Raw genomic sequence first — 23,090 nt, 5'->3', positions numbered from 1 at the left:
TAGCTAGCTGGTCGAGGGAGGTGATTATTCCAGTCTACACTGTACTGGTGCAGCCTTAGGTGCCTATATAAGGACATCAAGTCATGAGAGTGTGTCCAGAGGAGGGTGACCAAGATAGTGAAAGGTATCGAGGGCAAGACTTATGAGGAGCAGCTGAGGTCACTTGGTTTGTTCAGCTGGGGGAAGAGAAGGCTGAGGGGTGACCTCTTCAGTCTACAAGTTCCTCAAGGGGGGCAGTGGAGGGGCAGGTGCTGATCTCCAATCTGATGACCAGCAGTAGGACATGAGAAAATGGAATGGAGCTGAGTCAGGGGAAGTCCAGATTAGGCACTAGGAAAAGGCTTTTCACTGAGAGGCTGGTCTGCCACTGGAACAGACTCTCCAAGGAAGTAGTCACTGCAACAAATCTGTCAGATTTCAAGGAACATCTGGACAATGCTTTTAGTCATATGGCTTAGATTTAGGTAGTTGTAAGAGGAGCAGGGAGTTGGACTTGATGATCCTTATGGGTCCCTTCCAATTTGAGATATTCTATGATTCTTTGGATACACAGACCAGTCAGGTTGTCTGCTACATCAGGGCCAGTCCATGAAGTTTCCATGCCCACATCAATGTGACATGGGCCAGTGCCTGTGAGACATTCAGACTACATGCTGAGGCTGTAGACCTCATAGGTGCACAGAACCCCCTAGCTCCCTCGTCTTATTGTCTACTAGTAGTTTCAGTAAGAGGAACTTTACTGAGCAATACATGGATTCTCCACCTGGGATGGAGCAATCCTACTTATACATACAAACTGGGGGATGAGAGGCTGGAGAGCAGCCCTGTGGAAGTATGTGGTAAAACAAACTGGTACCATCTGCTTCCACCCAGGGAATGTCCAGCCTTGCAGAATATTGCTCTGCCCGCCCACAGAGAAAACAGCTCCAGCTTCTGTCTGCCCTTGCAACCATTTTTTGCTACCTTCTGGAAGAGGCTGCAGCTCCACAGGAAGCTCAACTAGAGCCCAACATGAGTCCAACTCTACAGTCACACATTTTAGCACAAGTCATCTGGATGTCCCTGCAAGTCCTGTCCCCCAGAGTGCAGGCTGGGGCTCAGTTCTGCTTCTAGCAACTCAACTGGGCAGATGCTCCCAGTGAAAGCGCAGTAACAGCTTCAGCTGGTGAAATCAGACCTGTAGCAGCTCACCTGATGGAGCCAGAGTGGCTGTGTAGACTTTTTCTGTATAGTTTTGCTACTCAGTACCAGGAATGTAACTTGGTTCTGGCTAGAGCTTTTGGTCAGCTCAGTCTCTGCTGCATTTGCATGACAAATTTTGAAAGCTGAATTAATGTGAAAGGCAGAAAATTAAAAATATTATGAGAACTGAAGGTGAACACGAAGAATTTTGTCTTTGTCAAATAGGAAGACCTCTTCCATGCTTGTCCTTGCTTCAGACATGAGGCATGAGATAAATAAGGAAAAGTACTTTCATGCCAGGACAAATTCACAGGTGAGAGCATTCCATCCGAGAAGCAATTTGCTTCACCAGTAATTTTTCAGTATGTTTTTTTGTCATCGTTGAAGGTGTTTGTGTCTGAATATGAGTTTTGTTTTTCACTCAGGTCATATTCGGTTTCGTGGCTTACACCTCAAGTGAGACCCTTAACTGTACACACATGGCATAGTTCTTAAACTATAAATTGAACAGGAACCTCAGAAGTTGGTTTAGTGCTAGGTGTTCCTGCCCGTGGCAGGGGGGTTGAAACTAGATGATCTTTAGGTCCTTTCCAACCCTAACTATTCTATGATTCTAAGATAAGTTGATACTGAAACAGAGTCTGCAAAGTCAGAGCAGGATGGAAAGACAGACTGTGTAGAGGGCATAAGCTTACATAAACACAAGCATGTATGATAACCGGCAGCACAGTTAAAATCGTACAGCTCATGATTGCTTTATCCAGAACTCAATGAGATCAGTTGAGACCATCTTCACACATTCAAAGGTTATGGGTCATGATTTGTGTCAAAGAGTCTTATTTTACAAATTCTGTGGCTAAGCAAATCTTGCACTGTGTTTCAATTTTTTTTGCCCCCAAGGAATGTAGAGTGCTGAACAGCGTCTGCTGAACACAGCTCTTTGGCATTGATGCTGTGGGACAGTTACCCAGCTGGAAGAATGATCCAGCAGTAGTACTGGGATTTCTTACACATCAAGAGGAGCCAAGAGAAGGAAGTGAGACATTGTCACAGTCACACAGATCGTGACAGCCTTTCAGTTTTAATCCATTGAGTATGTTCAGTGTTGCCAGAAGATATAGTCCATTGACAATGGTTATTTTACTCAAGTCTCCTTGTTTCCCATGAAAAGCAAGAAGTCATGGCTTGGCCATAACAAAATTTAAAAAGGCAATTGTTCCAGTTTTATCCATTAGGGAAAATATGATCAATGTCATCAACGGAGCAGGGTTAAATCCATTAAAAATGTCCTGGATCCAAGGGACTGACAAATACCACCAGTCTATAAAAATCCCATGCCTCATGTTTTTTGTTACTGCTGTCTAAGCTGTGACAAACACTGGGCCTCAGGCAAAATAGCACAAAACATTTCATGTCATCAAAACATGAATCTGAGCTTTGCTTGGCACTTTTCCAGGGATGGACCAAGGCTGACAGCTTATGGGCATACAGAATTATTGCTTGCCTAATGTTGAATAATATAAGCCCTCACATATCAAATCTCAATTTCCAGGTACCCTAATAATTCACTATGTAGCGACTTTCTTCCAATGACTGTATGCTAAGCCAGAGAAGCCAGCAGTAGTGCTTGGAAGTGCTTGGCATAAAAGCACATCTGATACTGATCGTATTAAATGTTTATTTTGTTTCTTATGCGGATACCCAGCAGTTAAGATCTTGATTCATAGCAGACCTTGCAAGCAAAGAATGGTCCAAAGGGGCACTTGAATACTCAATCTCCAACTAATTCTGCCTGTCATTTTCCTACCACTGAGCCAAGAGCTGAGAACTTCAGTACGATGCAGCACAGCAACATAGCTTGTTACAATGCAAAAGACTTATGCCTAAAAAAGTGCAGGGCTCTGAGGCCTTCTGAAGTTCAAAAAGATGCTCTGGGCACATGCAGTGAGCACAGGATTAGCAATAGTTGCTCTCAAGGCAGCAAGTGATTGCTGGGTTCAGTTTTTTGTTGATGCTTCTGGTCGTGCATTATGAAAGTATACACATCAATGTAAACCCAGTGGATTATTATCAACTCATTAAAAAAGCCATCCTACTTTTCTGTTTCTTCCTCAGTTGTAAAGTTGAGTAGGGAAATGTTTGTCTTGCTTGTGATTCCTCAAGCTCTTCTCTACTCTTGGTACATACCAGCTGGAAACTGCCTCACAACAGCATCACTTACAGATGGGACTTCCATTTACTCACAGGCCGATAGACGGCTTTGTTCACAAGCTGCATTGCCATAATGCCAATGAAGAACAGAAATGGTGCCCCATATAGATAGGGAGAGGGAAAAAACGTAGGTTTTTCTTCTCCAAATGGATGAGTGAATGGAAAGATAGCTCGTGGGTCAGACATGGTGGCAGGTTATATTTTGTCATATCTATACACTACCTACACAGAAATTACTGAAGACAGACCACTCTATGAGATGTAAAGCTCTGACTGTAGGAGATTTTTTCCCTCCTCTCCCTCAAATTGGTATTTATTTTCTGTTTAGTGTTACTTGGCAAGCTCTCATTGGCATTTACCCCTGGATTCCTCTAATGCAACTGTCATCATGTGAAGTTATACTTCTGAAGCCAGGTTTTGGGACTGAATTCAAGGGCAAATATCAAGAATCCAAGAACAGATATCTAACAAAGATGGGACGAACTGGTTTTCTGGAGTCACTTCTCTCCCTTTGCTCTGGTTAAAGGCAGCCTGAACAGCAAGGTAAGAGATGTAGAGCAGAAAGGCTTTTTTCTCTTGCTGCTAAAGAACAGCGAGAGAAAAAAAAAATCCTTCTTTTACTTTTCAAGTAAACTGGTGACAGGATAGTTGATCAGATGGACTGCCTGCTCTGATCAAGTCTGACAATTTCTACAGTTTTATCTTCTTGCAAAACAGAAACCCAGGCAGAACTGATACTGGCAGTCAAGACAGCTCCCTGAAACAGCCAAGGGGAACAACACTCCAGTTATTGACACACCAATAAATTATTAAAAAGCCCCAGACTATATTAGAATTTTTCAAGAGATAATTAAGTCAATCATCTAAAATATTCTGCTATTTACTTTGGCTCACAATCAGACTGGTGCAACTGCTTTTTTGTCTGGCAGCGAGTTGCAACACAAGGAACCGCCTCCTTCTCTGTTGGGAAAGACATTTTTTTCATGTTTGATGAGGCTGTTCACTGAACTCCTCCCTTTCAGTTTCTGCCTGCCACTATACTCTACTTGCTGTTGATGTCTCTGAAAGGTCACTCCTTCTCCTCCTTGCTGGGCATGGGGAAGTTGCAGCTTAGCAGCAGAGCTAAACCCAGCTAATGCAACCAGCTAGATCTGCAAGGAACCCCCCTCTGCTCACACGCCTGAGTATCACCCCCCATGTCACTTGATCACTGAAGCACCAGTACCTTGGCTGACACTCATGTGTACTGGAATGGGGACATGGCAGCGATAGTCCAAATACCTGTGGACCTACTCATTCAGAGGCAGGAAGAATGTAAGCCACAGCAAGGAAACTGTCAAGAGCTGCTGTACCCTGCTCTCGCTGCACTGCTGTACGTGCACAGGTACCTTGTTGGCAGAAGCAGCAGCTTCCAGTACGGTTAAGCAGAGACGACTCCTCTTTTGCTGCTGGATTGGACATCAGTGTTATCTTGTTTCTCCATTACTGCTCACTCAAATATTTCTATACTGACTGACAAGAATTTCTATACTGACTGACAAGATTACAGCAGTGCCCATAATTAATGGTTTATGTGCATGTTACAAATTACATATTAAACCTCAGTTTTGTAATTAATATCTGCAGCTTATTAGCTATATTCTAATCAAGTGCAACATATAATGAAATTACCCATGAGTGTGGTTTTGAACTTTTTATCCAACTGTCACAACGTTTTGTTTTTTAAGTTAGTTTAGATACATTATTTGACAAAAACCATAATTACAAGAGTAGATGAGGTATACAACTAATCCACTTCAGAGTTATGACTGCTTCACATACCATTCTGCGTATATATAGGCAAATACTTGATCTACTACATACTTTAATTAATACATTAATCAAGGTAATGTATTTTCATTTTCTTTCTAATAATGTTAATTTGGCTTTGGAGATGAATCTCTTAACATGGTGCCATTGTTTTCTTCACAATGTTAATTTCCTCTGAGATACTTCTTTTTAAAACGGTTGCAGTGGTTCTTACTGCAGTCTGTGGAAAACCCAGAAGCAGAGTGTAACTTGATGAGGCTGTACTCAGCAGCCCTGTCCTTACGTGCAGGAGGAAGCAGCGTTATGGCCTCCGACTCAGAGTTCCTTGTGAATTACCCATGTGGTTGATTTTACCACATCCAGATGCTTTTATAAACCCAAAGTGAGGATACTTGCCTAAATTAAAGCTGGAATTTGATTGCATCAAATATGATCCCTCTGTTTCTAATTGTTTGGTATGTATGGCTGTTTCCAAAGTCTGAACCCCCCCGTCTTGAACACAAACAGCAGTTAGAGCAAGCACATCTGAGATGACAACTCTATTGTACTTTAACAATGTCATCTTCCCTGCAGTGTGCTGTGTTCAGGGCACTGCTGTAAGCACGTGACACACAGAGGGGGATGGCACAGTGAATGTATCACCCCAGTCATCACATGGCTTTTGGATGAATGCCACTCAAGATGAGCAGCACAGGAAGATGAAGTGGAAAGAAGATGTGGTGATGGTGGCTTCAAATACTGACATATACCTGCACCCCTCACTTTGAACACTGGCTGCAATTCTCAGAAGTTGGATTGTTAATAAATGGCATCCAAAATGCAATCGTCATCTCAGCATTTTGCTATGCAGATAGGGTCGTGCTTTCTGAGCAAAGCAGCATGCTGCCCTCAACAGAAAACCCTGTTTATCACTTGGAGATGCAATGAAAATAACAAATGTCCAGAGTAAACCTAATTCACTGTGCTACTTAGTATTTGAAATACATAAATATGTCAAGCAAAAGACCTCTAATAGACCCTTTTATACTGGTTATAGTGTACATATAATTTTCCTCTCATTAGTACAAAAACTACCTAGGGAACTATCGGCCCATCCTTCATCCATTTAATCTGCATTAGTTTACTTTTACCTTGTGTTTAATCTGCTTTCCCTCAAGGTATTTTGAATAAATCAATAAGAATACATGATTGTTTAATGATTTTTAGAAGAGCTCCCTTCGACCACAGCTGCATGATTTAGAATGACTAATTCCACTTTTTACAATTGATCCCGCTATGCACAGCCCATCCATTCCTGCCATGTCTGGCCAAAGAGACCAGGAGCTCCATGGTGAGGGGGGGTCTTAAAGGGGCCGAGGAGAGTTCTCAATAGCTTGGTGGTGGTGGGAAATAAAAATGAGTGAGGCAACATAAATATTCAAAATAAATCCTCTTAATTCCTGGCAACAGGCTCCAGCTCCATAATGTAGCTCAGCACTATAGCCTGATCATGCCCCTCGCATATCTAGGCTTCGGGTGCAGTATTGTACCTTGCTCTTCAAAGTGCTTGAGGGCAACAGAGGATTTCACATGAGGCAGCAAAGAGAAGACCCAGGTTTGGTGCAGCAGGAGGGACTCCTGACAGTGGGATTTTAGCCTCAAGTATAAACACACATGCTTGCTGAAGCTCAGTGTGCAACCGGAGCTTGCTTGCTTAACAACAGAGGTAAAGTCCTCCTGATCTGATATGTAAAGGTCCAGTCACTTCTGGCTTCCATCTCTTTTTAACCTCGAAGTCATTTTGACAGTGTGAATACACCAATGAAGAAAAGATATCACTGAAAAGGAGTGTTACACCAGTTTAGCCCATTCACCATGAAGGAGGCGTGATGTAATGTGTATAAAACTAGGGCTTGGGATCAAGAGTTCCTAGCTATACACATTTCTGCCATTGAGCTGTTGCGTGACAGGGGATATATCCTCCCCAGCTTTGTTTCTCAATCTACCAGTTGTCTGATCTTATTTAAAAAGAGCATATGTTTCCTCAAAAAAATCCAAACCTATATTACTACATTTTAACAGAACTCCAAGCACAGCAGAGCTCTGGTATCTGTTAGAGCCCCAGGCCACTTGATACAAACAGCAACTAGAACAGCATAACCTTATTTTATTGTGATAATGCAGAGAATAAACCAGTTAGCAAGTGCCCAGCCTGGTGCCCCATGCCCTAACCACACTCTTCTCCCAAGAGCAGGACTGATATCCTTCCTAACCCTGGCACCCTCATCCAGTACCAGGACCAAACCTGCCTCCCTCTCTTCAGGAGTACTTAGCATGTAGTCTTTTCTATAAGTACAGAAACTATGGGTAGGAAGCTATCTGAAGTATAAAGGTATCCACAGCATGGCTGAAGAGACAGCCAGCACCTCTTACGTACCCATGTTACCTACAAAAAGGCAGAAGCTCCTGCTGAGGGTGTTATATATGGAAACCAAGACTAATAAAGATGGGTCTAAGCCCCAACCCTCATGTGGTCCTCCTGGAGGTGGTAGCTGTTTTCTGCCACCTTGCCTTCTGCTCAGTCTTGCTCCACTGTCAGAAATGTCTCAATGTAGGGGAGGGGGGACGCAGGATGGTGTGTTTTGAGCTGTCAGCATAGGGCACAGAGGTCTGGGAACTGCAAGAGAATTATCAGCAGTATCGCTAACAAGCCCGACCTTTTAGACAGCTGAATTCACAGGATGTAGAAGTCCACAAAACCTCTCCTCCCCTTGACCCTCCCTCTTTTAAAACATTGGTGGGTTTTGGATTAGGCCATACATAAAATTCAACATTCCTGGTAAGACTAAATTCACCTTATTTCAATGGTGAAGCTGCATGATATACAAGCACATTGGCAAACAGACCGGCATTGTATCAACACTCAAAGCTGACACTGCAACAGCACTAAAGGAAAAATATTGGTAGTTAGCTCCAATAAGTTAGAAATCTTCTCTGATAGGGACACTGAAAGTGATTGAGATAGGCTGTGTAAGAGTCCTTACAAAGTGCCAAGGTACAGAAGACATTACAGTTTACGTTGAATAATCTATTGCTCTAAGGTTTGTAAGTTGATTGCAGTCCAACAAAGACTGTCAAGAAGGTTCAGTCCAACAAAGACTGTCAAGAAGGTTGGCACTTATTATTTATTCTATTATCAGTTTAATCAGTTCCCGAAGCTCTTTGCAAGACGGTAGGGACTTCTGGGGAGATAGAGAACTCTTGTAAAGATCAGAATGGCACAATGCTGTGGAAACTGGAGATCCCCTGGAGTGCAGAGGGGATACCTACACTCTGCAGTGGAAAACTGTTCCACACATCAGAGGAGCATCCTTGAGGTACAGGAGGAGGTGGAAAGCAGAAGCCACAGTCGGTTGCTGTCACTGCTCACCCTCCTTAGCTTGTGCCCAGCAGATAAGGCAGCCTGAGGTTTTATGAAAAGAAAGCAGATGTCTGCGCCCATGTGATAAGTTTCATAAGATGTTGGAAGGCTCCTTGACAGCAAGGGGGGGTGGTGGTGTGTTTGACAACTGCTGTCAAATGGTTAGAGCAGCGTATTGACACATCTGGTAACTGATAAACATCTCTAAGCCATCCGCTCTCAAGTGTCCCAGGACTGTCATAATTCTGCACATATAGTGACTACATAGGGGAAAACTGTGGGGCTGGAGCAGATGTTAATAAGCCATCTACAGACTTCCCCCCTCAGGCTCCCTGACCTGGCAGTCACAGTCATCCCCTCCAGTGGATAATAATCTCCTGCCACAAGCCAGCTCTGAACACCACTGGAGATACAACACAACAGAAGTAATAAGAAAACTTGGCATTTCTGCTCCAGATACCCTACCCACAGGCCAAAGCTGCTACCATAACCAACAGCATACCTAGTTCTTCTACCTGCCACCTGAATCTTCAGGCTGTGGTTCCTCTTTTACCCAAGTACCAGTGATGCTCTAACTGAAAGCAAACTGAAACAGCTCCCAACACAGAGCTATGATCAACAGGTTGTAATCTGGGTTACTGTACTGGCAAGATAATTCTCCCCATACCCTAGGACTTAACCACAGAACTCAGAGCACCTGCACTTGTAACACTCACAGATCCCACGAGAGACTGAGTGAAAGTCTTTGGAGATGAAAAGTAGAGGGAAAATCCATCTGGCATTGAAGGATTTTAATTTCCACACAGAGAAATGAGTTCCAGAGAATATTGCCCAGAGTCACACAAGAACGTGAGAGATGTGAAAACTTAATACAGACATTCTGAGTTGCAGTTCTGTGCATTAAATATAGTCCCACTCTTCCTTATGCATATAGTACCTCCACTAAAAAAAGCAACTAGAGAACAGGACGTAAGCATCTTATACCTCCAGACATATACTTAAATTCACAAGCTTATACATTTTCTTCTCATATTTTTCTTCTCATATTTAAAAGGAAAGTTTATGGGGGAAATTATTTTTCTTACTGGTAGAGTAACAACTTACATATTTTGTTTACTGGCACATGTTACTTTTTGGCTGTTTCGGAACATTACGTCACCCACCTCAGAGTGTCTTTTTCTTTTTTTAGCTTTTATGTAAGTAAAACCTTTATATTTTACTGTTTGACCAAATGATAAAAGTCTGTTTATATCAGTAGAGCCAGAGTGGTCAACCTGAAGATGGAAGGGAAGAAAGGAATGTCTTTGAGAACGCAATACTTGTGAGCTGAAATGGAAAGAATGATTTTCTGTTTCTTTCCCTCTCTTCTTTTATCCTCTGTCTGTCCTCTAATGACTTGCTGAATTTTTCCCAACCTCATTTGGTTAATATTACTTCTGATCTTTTTATTCACCCTTGAACTAAACATAAACATCTTTCTCCTTAGAATACCCTTGTAATACTACCCTGGCATCAGCAGGCGTTCCAGACAGCCCCTGCAGCCATAAGCTTTTACCGGTTTTAAACGGCCTCAAATCTCCATCAAGCGAAAATGTTGGCAACTTAGACTCTTAAAGTTCATCTGATTAAACTTGCAATAAATTAGGCATCATGTAAATGATTTGCCTGCTTTCCCAGTGTTTTCCTCTACTGCACTATCAGACCATTTCTACACTTGTTGTTTGTGTTAAGACGTAAGTGGTTTAGAACCTAATTATAATCACATCTTTTAAATCAGTATAAAGCACATATCATTGTTTGAGGTCCAGCTCCCTGTAATAACTGCAGAAGCATCTGACTGGAGTGAGGTGCACCTATCTTCTGAAAAAGCAGGTTCTTCCAGATAGCCGACACACGCACCAAACTCATTTCGCTGCTATCAGCTGTGACCTCTGAGTACCGAAACCAGCCTCACAACCCCAGAGATGAGAGCTGCCTACTGGCCCTCGAAAAATCCTCCCCTACATGGGGTTCCCAAAAGGAAGCTGGTAAGTTCTTCCCCCAATGTAGGCATTTAATAAGAATTAGCAAGTTAATCTGTCAAGCTGTTAGTGAAATATGCTTATATCCCTGAGTTAATAATATGCCAGAAGGGCTTTCAGATTGTCTCCAGGATTGCAGATCCTTAGGCTATATATGCTTTTGCTTACACTGTCAGCTCTTTGGAGCAGTGCTTGTTCTGGCTGTGTGCGTGGGCAGCAGTGAGCACAGCACTGGTGCCACTTGGACTCAAGTGAATATTAATAACTACACGAAGTATGCCTGCACTCCCTCATTAGGAGCTAAATATGTCTGTGTCTGAAGTGACTGATGGAGCATTTGCATCTTGCACCTAACGTCATCTCATGGCAAGCTTTAAGTAGCAAGCAAACTACCATTTCTCTGCTCACTTACTCTATCATTGGTCACTTCCACTGCTCAAGTGCCAAATATTGCCAGTTTTAGAAGCTCAAATATCAGCCCTATAGCTTTGGAATTGCGAAAGAGTGCCAGAAAACAGAGGACAGAAGCTGGCACATTTTATTTGCATTTGTAAGCTGTGAAGTTAACTAGCTTACAAGCCTTGAATTAGGGAGATTTGATCTTTCTTAGCTGAAGTTAAAGAGATCATGCAACATTGGGTTCGGAGGCACCACTGTGATAAGCCCTTGGTGACTCATTACACTATGGAGCTTCTCCTTCATTGTCCTCTCTATGGATCTCTAACAGAGAAAACTTAGTGTAGATCTGTCTGTATAGGCACTTTCTCAGTCACCATAAAGCAAATATTATGCTTTTTTTGTGGCTTGCAAGTAATTTCCAGACATGCAAAGAATTAAAAAGCAGTACTGAACAATAGTTTCATAGCTGTTCTCAACCCAAAGGACAGGGGTGTCCCCCTTGCCCCATCCACCACAGGAAACATAGGTAAGCTTCTGTTCTTAGCAGCAAGCCAGAAGCAAACTCTTCTGACCTCAGAGCAGTAGAGATGTAGTAATTAACCTTCTTTTAGTTCAACACACCAAATATCATGAGATGCCTCTATCTGTTGCAAAGAACAGAGAGGAAACCAGCTTGTTACTCTGCATTGCACCCTAAGGCAACACCCCACATAAGGCTGATGTGTCACTGAAATGCAAAATAAGGTGCTATGCTCCTGGGTGCTGTCTTGCCTGTCCTGGGAGCCATTAATCCTCTTAATTGCATATAAAAAGTCTGGTAGCAATTCTACAAATGAGTAAACACCAAGATAAAAATGTAATTGTACTAGTACAGCAAATTGGATTCAGGTCCTCACTGAACAATCCAGTTTCATTTCTGCAATTTTATTATCACTGTTACTGGAACAAATTACTTTATTAAACAGAAAGGGCTTTTGTAAAAGAATTTTTTCTTGTGGGCAGTATCATGAAGCTCTGTAACATAAAACCAGCAATTACACTTGTCAGGGGATTTCTTTAAGCAATTCAGCTAATGGCTTGTGACAGGTAAGACTTGAAATGTTCATTCAAGCCTTCCTTCTGCTATATAGACATATTTTGTCAGCACGAAAAAAGCACTTTTAGTGAAGTGAATGGTTTGGGCAGTGGTTTGGTTGAAATCCTGCAGAAAACAAGAAGGCTTGGAGTAGGCTAATGTACAGGATAAGGGGACTGGGCTGGACTCCTGGGTTAAATTAGGAATAAGGTCTGATGACAGTTACACAGTAATGGGGACACAAACATCTGGAGAAATCAAGACTAACACCATTTCTGAGAAAAACAGAAGAGAAAGGAGTGCTTTGCTGCAGCATCAATCTAAGCAATAAGCGAAGGCAGTCTCCATGCTTCCACAACAAGATGGAAGGGCAACCTGGATTTAGCAGATATTTCCAAAGACAAGTTATCAGGCTCATTGCAGATGTAGCTGGATGACCTTTAATGGCCAGTGGTTCTGTACCATTTATTATGCATAAACAGAGTGGCTGGAAAGCTGCTGTCCTGACCAAGCATACTTTGACAAAGGGCTGCAGGATCTACGGAAGACAAGCGTCCTATAAACAAATGCACCCAAAAGCTATTTTAATCAGTATTAAGGGCTTAAAAGGGGTATTAAGACAGAGCCAAATGCCCAAACAACACTGAAACCTGTAGGCACTGAGGTCGACTGTTGCCGAAGCCGATACCTCTGAGAAATCAGAGCCAGGGTGCCCCACTTGTATGATGGCTTTGACAGTGTCAGCCAACAATGCTGTTGGTTGGTTTTGCTGAGACCTTAGACATAATTTCCCTCTATTCTGCAATTACCCTCCTCCCCTTGGATTCTCCTCCATGCTTCTGGAAAAGGGTCAGCCATAATTTGACTCTATCATTATGCAGAATGTGTAAAGAACAGAAAATCTTAAATCACAGCATAAATATGCCACTAGAAGTAAAAAAACCCATTCCCAGTCTTGGGCATCCCTTCTACCTCAGGGTTAACACAAGAACACAGGGGCTCACAGATGGCCAGCTGACAAGGCAGTGTGACTATTTCAAACACATCACCTTTGTTGTGCTTCTCTCCGAATTTCTCTCTTGTGTATGTCATGAAGTCAAAAGTCCAGGAGAGTTAATATAAATCCTTACATTCTCATTCCCCATGTACACGGCTATTTGGAATAAGTAGCTGGGGCTCCTAAGGACTGATGAGAAGGTCAGCTTGGAGATCTGTGCACAGCTCCATTCAGCCCTGGCGTTCTCCATCTATTCTTAAGCTCTCTAATTCCAAAGGCAAACTTTTTTTTTCTTTTAAGGTCACCTCACCCCCCACCTCACTCACACACACACAGTTCTTCAAAAAGGGAGGCCTGCACTGGCCCTGTTTACTTAGAGCACAAACATATTCAAGCCAGCAATGTCAGATTAAAGGAAGAAAGGGGAGAGAAATCAAAGCCTCTAAACTGCACATAAAAGGCAATCGTTGGCAACCAATCTGTTCTACTTCCAACTCTTTGCACTTTATGAATAAAGGTCAAGCTGGTATTGGCACCCAAATGTTAATGTTCTTATAAGGGTTTAAGCTGCTTTAACAGCTGAATAAGTGAGAGTGATCCACAGGGCCACACCTAATCATGCCCTTACAGCAGGGAAGACCTCTGCTTCTCAGAAGTGGCTGTCCATAGGGGCACAGGGAGCCCTACAAGAGCAAATTACTTACTGATTGCCTAAAGACTTGAGGTTAACTAGCCCCTTCCATGTTATTCTTCCATCTGCTCTGCCTGCTGGTTGTTCTTTTACCTTCACCTATTTTGTGCTTGTTTGGCTTGTTGGGCTTCCTTCTGGCTGTGGCTTTCAGGACACAAGCTGGTTGGTATACAGAAAAAGCACCCTCAGATACATCCCACCTTGCAAAGATTTCATCTTTCTTGTTTGTTTTTGTTTTGTTTTGTTTTAAATTACATACCTCTTTTTAACCCTTTTTTTTTTTTTCATTTATGGCTAACAAGGTACAACTGTCTGTTCCCCTCTTCTACAGCAAAAAGTTTTGGGCTAACTGGCAGCCAGACTCAATTCCCAGTTTTCTTTCAAAGTTGATGAGACTACCTTCTCTCTAAAAGATAACACAACTCTTGCAGGCCTGCCCTAAGCATACTGGAATTACCCAGCTCCCAAAAGCAGCTATTAAATCCTCTCACCTAACTCTCTGGGCAGCAGCAGAGATCTAGCAACTTCATGTCCACATTTCCAAGTGAGCAGTATACTGGAAAAGCTTCAGAGTGACTCAATACCAGCTCACTCTACCAGACAGAGGCCTCACCTGTCAAAGGAAAAGAGGTTTTACTGAAGAAAGAAAAAGTCAATATTTGGGATATGTTTTCATAAAGTCAGGACAAGTGCACTGCTAAATTAATTCATGTCTGGCATTTACAAACAGTAACTTGATCTTTCAGCTGGTGCCCTTGCCAAGTCAAGCAGTTTTTAAAAATTAAATTTTTGTAAAGGTGAATTTAGTGCTAATGAAATTGAAAGACCAGTAGCAATAGCTCGCACAAGGCACTGGCCTGCCAGGCTCGGCAGGAGCTTCCCTTCTGCTGCTGACAGGGCATCTAGATCCTGAGCTCTATAAAATTGGTTGCTCAAGTCCCAGGCCTCACCCTCCAGTCAGATGGGGTTGCTTTTTGAATGCACAGCGCGAGAAACACAGTCGTCTAACAGGCTACTTAAGGCAAGCTGCCCAGCACCAAGCAAAACTTCACATTATGTTATTCAGAGTCACAGTGGAAAAAGAGTTACCAAATGTGTCATACTTTAACCTGGCACCTGGGGGGTTGACTGCTCGAGCTCTTGCCATCCGGCATGGCATTTTGTAATACTATCTGAAAAGGGATGAAGACAAGTCCATTGGCAAGGGTTCAGTCAACATCCAAAAACTGACTTAGGAACTGCTGAGGTTCAACAGGGATGTTTTCTGGGGCTAACCAAGTATGTGAAGCCACAAAGGAAGCCACTCCATTTATGGTGCTGCTCTTCTCCTCCTCCTGTGGCCCTGCTCAAGGCCAACCCTACCCAGAAACTGGCCAATCTCAGCAGGCAGCACCTCCAAGCCAAACCCTACTGATCCCAAACAACTTGTTCCTGGTGAGCAGAGTCTCTCCCTCTGGCAAACACCCTCATGGCACATGAATTATTTTCTGCCAAGAGGGGATTAGGGAATATTACTTTAGACTAGTTAACTGGCCAGACTCCCAGTGAAAGCTCAACTTTGCGGGTTAGGTCCCCCTCTGCTTCAGGGGGGCTGCTGCAAGCAGTCAGCACTAGGCTGTTAGAGTCATTCTACGCACCACTGCACATCTTTGCATGATTTGATTTGTTTCTAAGGCATTAGCTTTCCATAAAAGCTTATGTTCCTGTTCCTTTATTTGCACATTTAAAGTAAAGAAATCCTCTTTACTTTAGTCAGGAGTACCCTCCTCTTACCTCTTCCCCACACAAACTCAGCCAAGTCTCAGCACCACTTGCTATCTGTTGAACTTGTTTTCCACATCATTAACTACAATTACCTATCCAGCAAGGGGATTAAAAAACAAGCTCCAACTTCTGGCTCCGGCAGAGACACAAAAAGCGGCGCTATTTGCATATTCCCGCTGCCTTTTTGCTACTGAGTTTGCAGAGCCAGGGAGCGCCGTTGAAGGAGCATGAAGAGGAAAGTGCAGCAGCGAATAATGTTTGGGTTCAGAGCCCCTCGAGAAATGGGGGTCATTGGGCTGCACTGAGCCGGGGGCTCCGGAGCAGGCGCCCGTCACCCCCGTGTTTAAGGGTCTGTTTTGCTTCCCCCCTCCTCGCCCCAGCGCTTCCCAGGCTGTGCCTCCCCGGTGGTCCGTTGACCCCCACCCCATCCGCCCCGGGCTGCGGGGAGGGGCGGCGGGGCGAGACCCCCGCCCAGGGCAGCGCTGGGGCTGCGGCCGGGACTGCTCCCGAACGAGCTCCAGCACCAGCATTTCCATTTTAAAACCCCAAGTTGGTTAAACACCCCCCAGCCCACTCCTCCCCCTCCTCTTCCCCACCCCGGCGTTAAGAAATGCAAATGTGGCCAATCCTATTTTATGTTAAAAAGCGAAAAAACATTTCAATGTATTCTTGTCTTGTATGACTGGCTAAGAGCCTCTAAATCCCCACCATTTACCAAATTAAACTAATTGAAAGAGCTTCCAAAAGCCACATCTGTAGGCTGACGTCTGTCCCTGCCTTTCGCTTTAGGCTGGGGGAAACTGTTCTCCATCCCATTGATCCCTGAATAGTCACGCCTGTCAGGAAGCCACATCAACCATTATCATTCTAATTTTACTGCCTTTCTTGGTCCCTAATCTAATTTGCAATGATGCTTAAGCATTTCGCAAGGCCATAGCACTTTCTTCAGAATTTCAACAAGAGCATTAAACCCCCAATTTACATTAATGAAGTGCACATTTAATTAGGGGAGAGGGTAAATGGAGGGCTCTTCAAGAGCAGTTTGTGTGATATGATAGGCACTTGAAAAACGAAGATGTACCTGATAAAAGACTCTCGGTGCAGCCTTCCTGCCTCATTTCATTTCTCAGATTCCTTCCCCTCCTGCCCTAAAACCACCGACACCAAGTCCAAGAGAACTGGGTCGGGCAGCACCTCCAGACCAGAAGGTCGGAGGGGTGGGGTGCACCACCCACAGCTGGGAAGCTCTGATCTCAGGGGCCAGCTGAGTTCCAGGCTCCATCCTGCACAAACTTTCATGGAATCTGCATCCAGCCAACCCTGTACTTCCACGCATTCAAAGCCATACGCTTGCACCCTTGAAACGGTTGCAAACAGCCCTTTGTAGCTAAAGTTTTGCCTCCTCAAGGGCATCCAAACACATGCACAGACTCAGACCTGAGTTTTGGGGGGCAGAGGCTGCTTGTCACTGCAGGTTTTGCTATCGTTTAACAAAACCGGACTCCAAATGGAGCTCAGGCTCCATGTGCTACCACAGCACTGCTCATTCAGACACCACTTAGAAAAGGGAGAAAAGGATGGGTTCCAGTGATTAAAGATCAATTCAGTACATATATACCTGCAATTTTCTGCTGCTACACTCCTGTCCTGCTATGCCCTTGAGTTGCAGAGAACTCAAATCTCCTTCTGAGCCTTCTATTCTGAAACAGAGGTGAAGCGGTGAAGAACCAGTTGGACCTGCCTGTAAGATGCATCCCTCCCCTCAGCACTCATCAGGCACTCCTTCAAACCAGGCCCCCCTTGAGGGAGCTGGCAAGTCCCCATGCCTCCCCTCTGAGCAACCCTGTGTGCTCAATCCAGTGGCACAGGGACTTCCCTGAGGTCCAAGCCCCTGCTCTGGGAACATCTCCCTTGCTTCGCCCACTGCTGCAAGAAAGCGAGCTCATGTCTCCCACAGTGAAGCACGACAGAATACGCGGGCTCCAACCTGCATCTCTGTCATCACATTCAGCATCTCAGTCAGTGTAGGCACAGGACTAGCAATGCAGAAACAGCTACCAAGACAATGGGAGCTGGGAGCAGCCTCTGTGCTGGGCTGCAGGTCAGCAAGAATTAAATACTCGAATACCTCCTTAACAGAATGTGTGAAGCAGTTTTATATAAAACAGTTTCTTAGAGAAGGCTTATGTGAATTTTTCTTCGAATCGAGGACTGTTCTCTGAAAGCCTTATCAAGACTGCAAAACGTGACAAAGAAGGGCAGCAAAGGCAATGTGTGTACAACAGAAAAGGACCATGTGAAATCTGTTACAGGAGATAATACAGAATGTGTCATAAAATAATCCCTGAGCTTCTGACAGAAATATTGTAAAAGAACCAGCAGGAGGGAAAATGTAAAAGAGCACACACAGACAGATGTGTTACTGTACAAGTGGAGGAATCTGAGAAGTAAAATAAAGGAAGTGATTTAGAAATAAGTAAGTAGCTGACAGAGTGAGAGCAGAGTGGTTTCTAGCAGCAGCGCAGCAGGAGATGAGCCTGAAGAAGGCGAGGATGAGGGCGAGGGTGAAGAGGTTAAGCGGCAGAGAATGAAGACATGAGAGAAACACGAGAGCAATGCCTCGTAATTACACAAAGATTGTTATGTCAGCTGAGATACTTTGGGGAGCTACATTTTAGCAGCAATAGCAATATGAATAAATATATTAACATTACAGATGATTGCCAGAAACTTTCCCACTGAATTATATACCCTTTCCCTGATGCTTCTCTCTCCAACATACAGCCATCTCCCCTCCAAATGCAATGTTGCGATGTTTCACTTTGGATTATCCCCTTGACTGAAGGCAGACTGGGGTGACACAGGTCTACCAGTACAGACAAGTCCTTATGTTTAAACACTTCCCCAGCAAATCAGGATTTGGTTCTTGTGCTTCTGGTGTTGTTTTTGTAAATCAGAATGGAGGAGCTGGTTCTTGTTTCCAAGACTTTATTATAAGCACAGTTCTAGAGTGAGGGTCATTCAAACCCTCCCCTGGTTTGTTGACATTGGCGTTGTTTTTGCTGTGTTACTAATACAAGAGGGATCACACCAGGTAGTAAGATAAAGCAAAAGTGCTTGGCTAAATTCTGATTCCCGTGCTTGCTGAGCTGTTACACAAACCAGAAGACATGTGACATGGACACGGTGGATGTGGATAATCTAAATGAAACTGAGAGCTGGTGCTGCAGTTACCTTCTTTCTTAGGGTGGTTCTGCTTCACTATGCCCGGCCATCCTCCCTCTGTGGGTACTGAAAGGGAGTATCTGGGTTGAGACTGCCTTGCCCGACAGCACTGCAAATGAACCCTTCTCAGCCACCCCATAAAAATGCTCCTGTCTGACCTCTGGAGCAGTCAGAGGCGCAGGCAGCAACAGAGGTACTCACCTCAGCTCCTCATTTCTCACAGCTGGAATGTAAAGCAGGGCTAATATCGCTGCCATTAAATTTCACTGTCACTGCTATTCTGTGACCTGAAGGCAGACTACTGTTTGCATGGCATGGGTGAGTGCTTAGAGTTTGCCAGCATCCTCCGGCACAGAATCTGCGTAGCATCAATTGCCCCTGCTGGCACCATACTGGCCAACTGAGCAGCCCTGGAAGAGCCACGAAGAGCAGCTAGTACCCAGGCCTGCCAAGGTCTTTGTTGCCTGTGTTCTTATTGCTTGCCATTGGAAATTTGCCTTGCTGGGTACCCTGTGGGAGACTTTTGGCCCAGGAGTTGGCAGAGTTTTTGCTTTACAAAGGACCATGCTATTGGACCTTGCCACCATCCATCTGTGCATACAATGTGCTGCATGTGGGTGGAGATTGGAGATTTCACATTGCTGGAAAGCAAAGATACTAGAGTGGCTTCTTTTTTTCCCCTGACTTTGATTTGGGATTCCTTTTTTTTTTTTTCCCAAAACTGTGAGCACAAAGTACAACAATGTGAAAAACATGGAGACTTTTTTCACTCCATTTTCTCCAAACAGTTTGGAGAGGGATTTTTTCAGTTCACAGCAGAGGAATTTGGCCCAATTTCCTTGTAAACAAAATGCTGGATTGAAAGCATGTTTGTGTCTCCACTCACAAGTAGCACATGAGCAGCAGGATCACAGGGCTGATGCAGTATGGAATCCCATTTCTAAACAGAAGAGTAGCATCCAGCAGAGTTGTTGAAGCCTAGATAAACCCCAAACCATTAAGGTAGAATCAAGCAAGTTAACACAGAGCAAGAATACAAAAGCAACAATGAAAATAATGAATTGCTTATAAAAAGTCAGAATCTGGGAAACTGTTCACTGTTTAAACATTATGCCTTTTACTCACTTGTTCACGTAATATGTTAACAAACTCAAACTGTTCTTTTTTTTTGATGGCCATGTGAACTAGATCATGTCGTAGACAGCAGCTGTGCTAATTCATCCATGCCAGCAGCCTGTTGGCTGAGATGATAGCAAGTTCCCTTCAAAACTCCTACAGCTGTGCTGGTTTTGCATAGGAACTTCAACAGAAGTCTCCCAAAAGGGAGAAAGAACTATTGGAGTTTTGCAGCCTTAAAAAAAGTCACAAGAAATTTCCATCAAATAACTTCAAACACCTCATATTTCATAGTGCTATTTTCTACAGTGCATTTGCAAAGCATCTGGATGTTATATAAACATAAGAGTGCCCTTCCAGCATACCAGGAAGCTTTCTGAAGGCACTAGACCCTCTTACAGTTCTAATTCCTCTGTCTCAAAACCACTGTGTCCAGTTTATATCAGTTTAGACTTATGTTTTACCAAAATACGCTTGTATAGCAGAGGACCACAAACAAGACATTTCCAGTGCCTTTTGGCAAACTTCTGGAAGAACTAAGTATGTGAGTTATCTAAAACGATCAATTAGAGAAATTTACTTTAAAAGTACTTTGTTTTTAAAAATGCCCATTCCCCATGGTCTGTAAGACTGCGGGACCTGCTCACCTCCAGTATAGCCATTATAAACTCTGCAGATCTGAAACCCTTTCTATAAATTTAGCTTGTGACCTGAGGTTAACAGAATACTTGAAACACGATTTCAGTAATCTGACAGTGCTGTTTCAGTGGCCTCCAGAACAGGGTGGGTTTCCGCAGATTACCGGAAGGCTACTCAGGCTGTGCATGGTGCCAGAATCAGTGATCAATAAAATTGAACGTTTGTAGACTTCATAACATCAGGCATAACTCAAGCATTTCCCAATCAAGGAGCAGATTGAAAGTGCACTGATAGCATTTACCACATTCTACTGACACCCAAACCAGCTCTGTAAAGAATTCCAGCCTGGAAACTGGAAGCAAAATAGTGGCAAAGGTCAGAGCTTGGTGTATGCTAAGTAACCTCTCTTTTCAGCATCTTAATACTGTATACTTGGGAGTGATAGTCAATATCTAAACTCTTGGGCTCTCAGTTGCCCCTGGAAGATCCCCATTTTTTTCCCCCCTGAATTTATGGAAGATTTATTGTCTTCTGAGTGCTTTAAAGCCAATGGATGAAGACCTCATTTGGAGAGCAGATCAGCTTTCTGCACTGTATTGCCATGAGCAGCCTAGGCAGGGTCTATTACTCTGGCTGGGTCTGCCATGCCCTGCGCTCGTTCTGCAGTCACTTGTAACACCTCCACCTCAGGCAACAGATCTGGATCACAAAGAGGCACTTGCATTTTTAACGTACCTTCTATGTGGTTCCATGGTGGGTCATGATGTTGTACATGTTTCACTGATTAAGAATAATAGTTTTGCTGTATGGCCCTTTCCGCTTCTACAAAATGCTGGGTCAGTTACCTTTCAGTGCTATCCAGCATTCAAAAATGTAAATAACAAAAGGGAAGGCAAAGTGGTTTCGGTCTGGAGGCTTTCCAGGGGCTGCAGTGAGCTTTGAAGCAGAGTCTTAGCGTAGCGGCTGTCCTGAATATTGCTCCAATGCAACAGTGCAAGAGAAAGCAGGTGCTAGTGAGAGCAGGACCACCCCATCCGCAGAAAGTCTCAGCCTGTTTTATGTTAAAAGGTGCAGATCAAGTTTCTTATCGTTCTTTTGCAATTTATTCGCCCAGTGCTATGAAGGCAAATAAATAACTCTAACATGAATCTTTGCCATGTAACATGGTGTAAGTGCCATGTAACTGTAAATAAGACTCCATATGATACTGCCTGTCACTGGGTTGCCTGTGGAAATGAGACATGTATAATCACCAGAGAGGTATTCTACACATTCAGTCATAAATAATTAAGACTAACCTGCCTTCTTCAGCCCACTGAAAGAAGATAATGTCATTTGGCTCAGGTTTGGGGAGTTTTCATTTCGCTTTGGTGCAGCTTCAAAAAGCCTTATAAATACATCACACTGAAGCAATCACCTGAGGATAACTCCAGCAAACAAACTGATTCTTACATCCGTTTCTCCCAGGCAGGGACTGTAATTAGGATAACAATCTGTGTGACAAAAATTTATATAGTAACGAATAGTAATTGTTCACTGGGAAGGATGTGGATCGGGAGACAAAGGGAAAGGATGAATGAATTGGATCCTTTTAACTGTTCAGAGAGGGCAGTGGGAGGATAAGAGCAGAAACAGAAACACATTTAGGATTCAGTTCTCAAGGGAGGCTATAACGGGTTTGTTAGCAGAAATGCACTCCCACTCGGCATGCTGCTGAAACCATACAAGAACTGGTGCACCTGCATTTTTCAGTGCACAGTTGTCTCTCCCAGTCACTGCATCCTGGTATGTCGTTCCTAATTCTACCATGTTAGAAAAACATTTCAAAGCATACACTGGCATTTCTGAGCATGCATCTGTTGCACACTCTTGAAATGCTGAAATTCCTGTAATATAACATAGGTATTTGTGAATATTTTTCCACAGCATAACTGGGAAATGTGACCTTTCCTGATATACACATTCCACCATGCTGCAGCCAGCTGAGAAATTCTAGCAATTCCAAGATATTACCATATTCATTTAAAATTGAATATTTGTGTAGGTAGCTATTTTCATTTCCCTTCTTTTCCATTCTTACCTGCATATGCTCATCTATCAACAAATTTACTTTTTTTTTTTGCTTTGCTTTTTCCAACCTTCTGTTTCCAGACAATTCTAGATTACGATTGGTACAGCTTTACATGCACTCAAGGCTGTAAAACATTCACCACACCTTCAGGTGCCTGTAAACCTTACGGTGAAAGGCAGTAATGAATATTTTACTGAAGACAGCATATTCAATTTTTGCCTTTTGGTAAACTACAGAACTTTATTCCTGTAAAAGTGCTTGCCCTCATTAACAAATAAAAGACAGATGTCATGTGAACCTGTGGCCTTACCAAAAGCCCACTAGTGTCACTGCAGAGCTAAGGGGAGCAGATGAAATGGGTGATGTTTATGTGGCTTCCTGAGAGGAAGAAAATAAGCCTGACTTGCCTGCAGAGCTGACTTCACCTGATTATTTCTGCATATTTCCTCCTGATTCTGCTTTTTGTTTCCCTTGCTTCTTTTATTTTTTA

Source organism: Strigops habroptila, chromosome 7 (assembly GCF_004027225.2).
Source record: "Strigops habroptila isolate Jane chromosome 7, bStrHab1.2.pri, whole genome shotgun sequence".
In the NCBI taxonomy this organism is placed as follows: Eukaryota; Metazoa; Chordata; class Aves; order Psittaciformes; family Psittacidae; genus Strigops; species Strigops habroptila.
Note: the sequence above shows the minus strand (reverse complement) of the source record.